At 32.8% G+C, this 8,550-nt stretch overlaps 1 long non-coding RNA gene across 1 annotated transcript; it reads left to right on the top strand.

Annotated features, from left to right (window-relative positions):
• Positions 1-1,002: 1,002 nt before the first annotated feature.
• LOC127833321 (uncharacterized) lies at positions 1,003-2,771 on the top strand. The gene is made up of 3 exons (XR_008027345.1): positions 1,003-1,226; positions 1,528-1,694; positions 2,222-2,771. It is a non-coding gene; the product is annotated as an uncharacterized LOC127833321 (long non-coding RNA).
• Positions 2,772-8,550: the final 5,779 nt, after the last annotated feature.

The raw sequence follows: 8,550 nt of genomic DNA, 5'->3' as shown, positions 1-8,550 counted from the left end.
AATGTATTAACGGAAACGAGTGTATATATTTATTAGCCAGTTAAACTTAATAATACATTGTTTAATAAATATACATTTAAATATTGTGCAATTTTACTGCTATGCAATTAAGGTATTTAACAGGTACCGTCAAAAGTTAACTCCGCTATTATGTGTAAATATTGTACATTACTGCAGGGTCCGAAACACGATCATGAACATAAGCAGTCACAAAAGGGGCCGTTAGATAAGTTAAATATATGCATTAATCATAAAATGCTATATTTTTATCACTCCTTATTACTAAAAGAGATTTCAATATACGTGCAAAGACAGTTAAATTTGCGTAATTAATATGCAGGGTTTTTCCATTTGTATGGTAAATTGAATTTATATTCATTAAATGTAAACGAAACGTAAATTCATTAAATGTAAAAGAAAATTACCACAATATTTAAAAATAGTACTGTATTCCGCTTTTTAGGGCTTTTTTATAATTGATTAAATGCAACTCTATCGATCGCTGATGAAATAAAACACTATCCACACTTAAAATTATAATACAATTAATATATGTTTTATTAGTGTTTAAATATAATTTATTCAAGTCTTATTATCAGAAAGAATACGGCTAATTTATTGTTTTGTTTTGTGGAATTGTCAGTATTAAGTCTTCCGATCACGTTTACTCTATGCTAATAACTACTTCGTATTTTTATGAAGAGGAAATTTTATTTGTGAATATACATTTATTTGGTACTAAATATGCTATATTTGCGCTTTTTTTTAAAGAGTTTTAATGTTTATTTCGTTTTTATTATCAATTTATTGACTAAACAAAAGCCCTTTATACATGTTTTACGTTACTGTAATCAGTGTTTTTGCCAACCAGTCAGTGCGCATGCGCGGAAAATCCCGAATATAAACAATAACAATTAACTCGTCTATTGTCATCTTAAATGTTATTTATACCTATTTCTGGTCATTAAGGAACAGATTTCTTTCCCACATATTCATGAAAACTTTTATATTTTAAATTTGAAGGTTAAACTCCCAAGGTGAAATTTACATTGATTGGAAGATTCTTTTGATAGAATATTCCTGCCAAAAGACAGCAGAAGGGGGACTAACTGATGTATGGATTTTGACACCAGATTTTACCCTGCACGAGCAGGCCAACTTGAGGAGATCAGGAGTGGGAATACCGAGCCCTGTCCTTGACTAAGAAAAGTTGGATTTGTTGAGAGGTAAAACTATACAGGTTTTAGCATTTGAAAGGCGTCACACTAATTCCGACCAGTCCACACAGCCAAATGAGACCACATATCTTGGTACATTTTCAAACAGTATTTTCTACCACACGTAATTTCTTTTAATTATTTATGACAAGCGTTAAGTCACATGTGATCACAAGATTTAAATTGCAAAAATAAACAAACAAAAACAACACGCAAACAAACTTGTTTTGATTTAAATTAATAATATTTATAGTAACAAGATATACCATAACAGCAATATTTATCACTTACATTATAAAATATCTTTCAGGACCTGATCTCAAATGAGATCATGCACAAGACGCACCTCGCAAAGGCCATGACAGTATAGTTTTCAGACCTGATTAGCTGGTGACTGCTCTATGAAGTGTTGTTCAACCTACCCTAAGGGGGAGATTCGAGAGGGTCTCCTGATTGCTGAACACTACGCCATGGTTGGTATGATTCTTTTTTTTTAGGGAAAAAGGGGATTTAAATATATAGGTGTTCTACTGCCTCCATATTCATTTTGAAACAAACATAATGCAATTAATTCAAATTTGACTCCAGCACATAATCTGTCTTGCGTTAATTTAATACTACTGCTCAAATTGAAGAGTTACTAAAAATTGTGTTTGTGTATAAAAAAGTTTTGAGAATTTAACACATAGGCAGACAAAAATAACCTCAGTATAAAGTTAATAACCTCAGTATAAAGTTAACGATCAAGCTCTCATTTTGAACGATATAAAAAATTCAAGCAACAGTAATTTGCCTCCTTGTTTCAAAAACCTCTTTTGAAATCCTTCTAATGTAGATGATGTTAAAATGGGATATCTGAACTGATGATATTGATGTAAAAGTTTATTCCACCAAAATTAAGTCATTCAGATCAGACTTGATTTGGGTGGAATAAACTTCTCCATGTTTTTTTAATAATGTAATGTACAGTAAAATCCTGCATTGATTGTCCATATACATTTCAGATGTCATCTCCAAAAAGTTTGCCCTGCCCATATCAACAGTGGAAGAGAACATGAAATGGGCCTTGAGGAGGCTTCGTGTCATGTACTGCGGGGAGAATATATAAACTGTGTAGTGTTGAGCAATATGTTCCTTTGTTCATAGGTGTAAATATGTGTATAGGGCTATTCCAGGAAAAGATAGGATGAAGGATTCCTTAATGGCGTCATTTAATAAATCCGGTACCACCAATACAGTTAAAAACAATTATTATTAATTTTATCCTCTGTATCACCCCTCACTAACTGAAACTGTATATATCATGGTTCATATCCTTCCTCCCATTTTTACCTGTGGTAGCCCTAAGAGGAGAATGTTATTTATTTTAATTTATTATGTTAAATGTGCTCGCATATTGTGATAATGTATCTTGGGTAGATGTTTTCCTGGTTTTGTTAAAAATGCACTGTAAAAATGTTCACATTATTTGTTTTTTTAATATAAACATATTTTTTTGCAAATTGTGTGTGTCTTTTCTTTTTAATCACATGGGGCTTGTAATGATCTGTTGTGATTTTATCTCAAATACCCTTTTTACCATAAAGGTGTAAATATATATTTTTTTACAAAGGTTACAGGTCAGACTCAGTCAAGCAAAATTTTATGATCCCTTAAGCGAACAAAAGACTCACAAAAACCAACTTTAACACACTTTTGTAGACAGAAGTGTGTTTAAGTTGTTTTTTTGTGAGTTTTGGTATGTTGGTTTTTTGTGAGTTTTGGTATGTTGGTTTTTTATGAGTTTTGGTATGTTGGTTTTTTGTGGGTTTTGGTATGTTGGTTTTTTGTGAGTTTTGGTATGTTGGTTTTTGTGAGTCTTTGTAACACACAAAAAACCAACATACCGAAACTCACAAAAAACCAACTTACCAAAACTCACAAAAAACCAACTTACCAAAACCCACATTTGTGTAACAAGTGAGTTTTTTCTGTGTTTAACTCAGTTTTAACCAAGTTGGTAAAAATACCCACTTTAAACACAGAAAAAACCAACTTACCAAAACTCACAAAAAACCAACATGCCGAAACTCACAAAAAACCAACATACCAAAACTCACAAAAAACCAACTTACCTAAACCCACATATGTGTTACAAGTGAGTTTTTTCTGTGTTTAACTCAGTTTTAACCAAGTTGGTAAAAATACCCACTTTAAACACAGAAAAAACCAACTTACCAAAACTCACAAAAAACCAACATACCGAAACTCACAAAAAACCAACATACCAAAACTCACAAAAAAACAACTTACCAAGACCCACATGTGTAACAAGTGAGTTTTTTCTGTGTTTAACTCAGTTTTAACCAAGTTGGTAAAAATACCCACTTTAAACACAGAAAAAACCAACTTACCAAAACTCACAAAAACCAACATACCAAAACCCTCTAAAAACCAACTGCCAATACCGCTTGGTTTAACACGGATAAAACCCGTGTTAAACTCGAGTTTTACACACTTATTTGGGAAGGGTGCAAGGTCAAGGGTCAAACTAATGGCTTCTAAGCGGAGCAGTAGGGGGGCATTGTGTTTCTGAAAAACACATCTCTTGTTAAGCATCTGATGATTTATTAAACGTGCAACATCTCCCCATCAATGTAGTACAGTGGTCAGGTATTAATTTGAAACTTCAAACTTGTGTTCGGGATCATCATCTTAGGTCACAGACTAAGTCCCATGGGTAATTTTGACCTGCATTATAAGAGAAATATGTCCTGCTTTTTACTTTTAAATTCATTGTTAGCTATTGTGACTGGTCTTTGTCTGTTGTAATGCATTAATGTGTCGTGCATCATATGTCAACATTTTTTATGGCCCTCTTGTTATTATTTATTAGGATGCCAGACTTATTCTATTGTTAAAACTTCAACAGTTGATTGGTGCCAAGTCCTGTCTAGTACACCAGTAAAAGGACAACCCATTCCCTTTCCGTTCATTGATATTGAGGAATTTTCAACCGTTCTCGCATCAACATTTGTAGATTGTTCAAAAGGTAAAAGTTCTTTTGGTAAATATAAATGCATGATCTCTAACTTTGGGAAAGCACGTCCATTTGTAGGATAGACACAATTTGAGAATAGATTCATTAGTCCTCTTCTTTTTCATGTTAAATATGTTTAATATTGCTGCTTATCTAGAAGTAAAAGAACTGGAAATATTTAATTAATAAGTGCAAGTGTTTTTTATTCCTTTCCTGTATTTTAAAATGAGTGTTTGTTCATCTTCTCTGTCCTAAAATTCATACTTTTTGAAAGTGTTAATTATTAAACCACATACGAGGTTAACCCTTACCCTCTTTGTTGTGTATGTGATATTCATTTTTTTGCATGCGATAACAGGGTTCTCATCTCTGTTTTGTGGGGCCGAATTAAGGCCCCCTCCCCCTTACAAAAAAAGTATTATTTCACCCATGTGAGATAAAAATTCCCCCAACACTCATGCAGTCGAATGCCTTTAACCCAAAATTGTCAATATGAAATTCACAATGGTGAAATCTAAATAAAATGTTATTAAGGTTCATTATGTTAATAGACAGTCGGCGGATTTTTTACAATAAAATGATATAAAAATGTATTTTACAACCTATTTCTTATGTTTTGGTTCAATTCCCCTATTTGGGAAAAGAAAAATGATCCTAAATTTCCCCCCGCCTAAGGGTACAGGTACTGTTGGCTCAAACTAGAGGGAGACCCCTTGTTGTACAGATAACCTCTACCCTTTTTTGCAAGGTTATAAATTAACATTTTTAAAACATGAGTCCAGCGTTGTATTTTTGATCTTTCTGTATAGAGAATTAAGGGGTTTTCTATCAGCCCAACACAAAATTTAGGGGCCATGGCAACTGGGCTCGTGCAAATTTAAATCCCTATTTTGTGTGTGTGTTTTTTTGGGTAAAATATTTGCCATTTGAAACGTAATCCAATAACGGCTTTTACAACAGCGGAAATAGTCCTGCAAAGAATTTATGGCAGATATGTAACATCAGTTGTCTGTTTCTTTTTTTACAGGATATCACAAAGATTCTTCAGGAAAACTTGTCCAGAAAGCACTGAGCATTGAAAACGTAGAAAAAAGTTCAAAACATGTATGCAAATGTTTAAAAAAATGTATGGACAAAATTTCGAAAGATGCAATTTTAAAAATGCGCGAGACATTCTGGATGAAATCTTATCAAGAGAGATTAAATTGGATATCAACAAAAGTCGGAATGAGCCAAAGGTGGGAAAGTTCACCTATGTTTTTTGGACAATGGCCAAGGAGTGTGCCTTAAGGCCATTCAGAATATCCTACTAATCAATAAAAATACTTTAACGAAAGCTAAAAAAATCAAGAGACACTGTTTGGGCATCATTTCCTAGTATGAAAAGCATAAGAAGGCAAAGCATTGAGTGTATCAGTTGGATTGAAACATATGCATCAATGTACGTTGATGGAAATCCAAATTCCAAAGATGTGCTTTTGCCATTTAAAACATTAAAAAATCATGTTTATGAAATATACTTAGATATGATAGACTTTGTCTCTGAAAAGACATTCTACACTTTATGGAGGAAGCATTTTCCACAGGTGAAAAAAAAGGTAATATTTTTGTTTGATTATGCATGTTTATTTTAATCCGTCAGAAAACAATTACTCAGTAATCTTATTGTAAAGCAAAAGTACTTAAATTTAGTGAACAACCCTGCAATAAAGTCCAACTCCTAAATACCTGTATTTGCATTTGACCTTTCAATTTTGTATTTTGATCCTTCAATATTTTTGGTAAAATGGTCAATGACCCTTGGCATGAATCTTCTGATGGGGTAACTGCATATATTGATTGTACCATTGTTCTTTTTATTTTGTATAGTCCAGCACATTTTCACAGTGCGCGAAGTGTGCAATTCTGCTAAGAAAATTTGAAAGTTCCACTTGCCAAGAAATGCGATTGCAGCTTAGAAAGGAAAGGGCGCTGCATAACCAGCGGCAAATGTGAGTATTTAGGTGTGGCCAGTTTGGGTAGCTTTGTGAGGATTTATAAGAGGAATAGCTTGTAGTATTATGGTCAACCCAGATGCATACTGGTATGCTGTACATTGTGTTGCATCTGGATTTATTAAGATCTACAATAAATATGTTCATATACTAAGTAAATGTGACAAAATGATATCATGTTAAAGGTATTTAATACGATTGTTATTATTTCTGGAGCGCGAAGAGGTGGATTAAAGTTAACTTTTGTTATTCTTAATGAAACAAAAAAATGTATGACAAATGGTTCGCACGTCACCAGTTTGTGTACTTTGACATCATACATATGACGTCATTTTAAGCCAGAGTGAAAATATCAACCTTATGTTTTTCACTAATGAAAATATTGGGTTATCTTTCACTGGTATTTGACACTCTTTTACAAAAAAGTATTAAATAAAACAGTTTCTGTTTATAGACTCTGGGGCCAAATAAAAAGTTACAATATTTAAATCTATATAGACAATAAATACCTTCCACTCAATTTAAGATGCCACTTATTGTTATTCGCAAGCGTACTATCCAGATTTAAAAGAACGAGTTATCAACAAGCTCAATACAAAAATCAATCATGGTCCATCTGATTTATTATCCCCGGCGAAATTTTTTTTGGAGGGGATATAGTAATTGGTCCTGTCCGTCTGTCCGTCCGTCTGTCCGTCCGGCCGAAACTTTGTCCGGAGCATATCTCCAAATCTATTCAATGGATTTACTTTAAACTTAGAATATAAACAGATGGCAACTAGGAGCAGTGCAGTGACCAAGAACCATAACTCTATCTACCTTAGATTTTGAATTTTCTCCCCTTTCATATAACTTTAAAGTAAAGTTTGTCCAGAGCATAACTCTAAATATACTAAAGGGATTTACTTGAAACTTGAAATATAAACAGATGGCAACTAGGAGAAGTGCAGTGACTAAGAACCACAACTCTATCTACCTTAGTTTTTTAAATCATCTCCCCTTTTATATTATTTTAAAGTAAATTTTTGTCCGGAGCACAACTCTAAATCCACTAAAGGGATTTACTTGAAACTTGAAATATAAACAGATGGCAAGTAGGAAAAGTGCAGTGACTAAGAACCATAACTCTATCTACCTTAGTTTTTGCATTATCTCCCCTTTTATACAACTTTAAAGTAATTTTTTTTCCGGAGCATAACTCTAAATCTACTTAAGGGATTTACTTTAAACTTGAAATATAAACAGATGACAACTAGGAGAAGTGCAGTGACCAAGAACCATAACTCTATCTACCTTAGTTTTTGAATTATCTCCCCTTTTTATATAATTTTGAAGTAAATTTTTTTCCGGAGAAGAACTCTAAATCTACTGAAGGGATTTACTTGAAACTTGAAATATAAACAGATGGCAAGTAGGAGAAGTGCAGTGACTAAGAACCATAACTCTATCTACCTTAGTTTTTGCATTATCTCCCCTTTTATTTAATTTCAAAGTAAATTTTTGTCCGGAGCATAATGAATTATCTCCCTTTATTTGTTTTTACAAATATTATTCTACTCTCTAAAAAAAAAGTCAAACAAGCAAACACATTTTGGGATTTGGCACTTCTGTGACAAGCTCTTGTTTATTTTACTTTCACTAGTGTATTTGCTTATTTTAGAATGCAAACATTATAAGTAAAATTGCAGCAATATGCAGCATTATCAGTTATGTCAATGAAGGACTGTTAATTAACCATGCATAACATAGTGTAACCAAATAACAATTTACATGTACATATCTATTGTGGTTAAGGTTAGAAAGGAAATACTACTATGCAAAACGGCAGGCTGCAAAGTCTATTCCTGATGTGTTCCTGTCTCTTATAGTAGATGGTATGGATCAATGTAAGTTGATACAGTGTATAAAAAAATATTTGTTAGGTGTCCTTAATTTAATGCTTATGTGAAAATCTAATATCACAATCATTAAACACTGCATATGTAATTCAGTGAAATCAGGATTTTTGTTCTTCGCAAGTTGTTTCCTAATAGTTTTTGAATTAAATTTCATAAACCTTGAATAAATGTATATCCTTTGGCAGTTGTGCACATACAAGATTTGTTGGGATCAAACGGATTTCTCCAAAGATGTGACCACTCAATTGATTGAAATTGAGGAAAATTTTCCATCCCGACATGTCTCTTTGTGCTTTAATGACAATACATTTTTATATCCCCCACCACTATAGTGGGGGACATATTGTTTTTGCCCTGTCTGTTGGTTTGTTTATGTGTTTGCATCAAACTTTAAAATTTGCCATAACTTTTGCAATATTGAA

Source organism: Dreissena polymorpha, chromosome 6 (assembly GCF_020536995.1).
Source record: "Dreissena polymorpha isolate Duluth1 chromosome 6, UMN_Dpol_1.0, whole genome shotgun sequence".
Classification (NCBI taxonomy): Eukaryota; Metazoa; Mollusca; class Bivalvia; order Myida; family Dreissenidae; genus Dreissena; species Dreissena polymorpha.
This window is presented reverse-complemented; position numbering and strand designations above follow the sequence as displayed.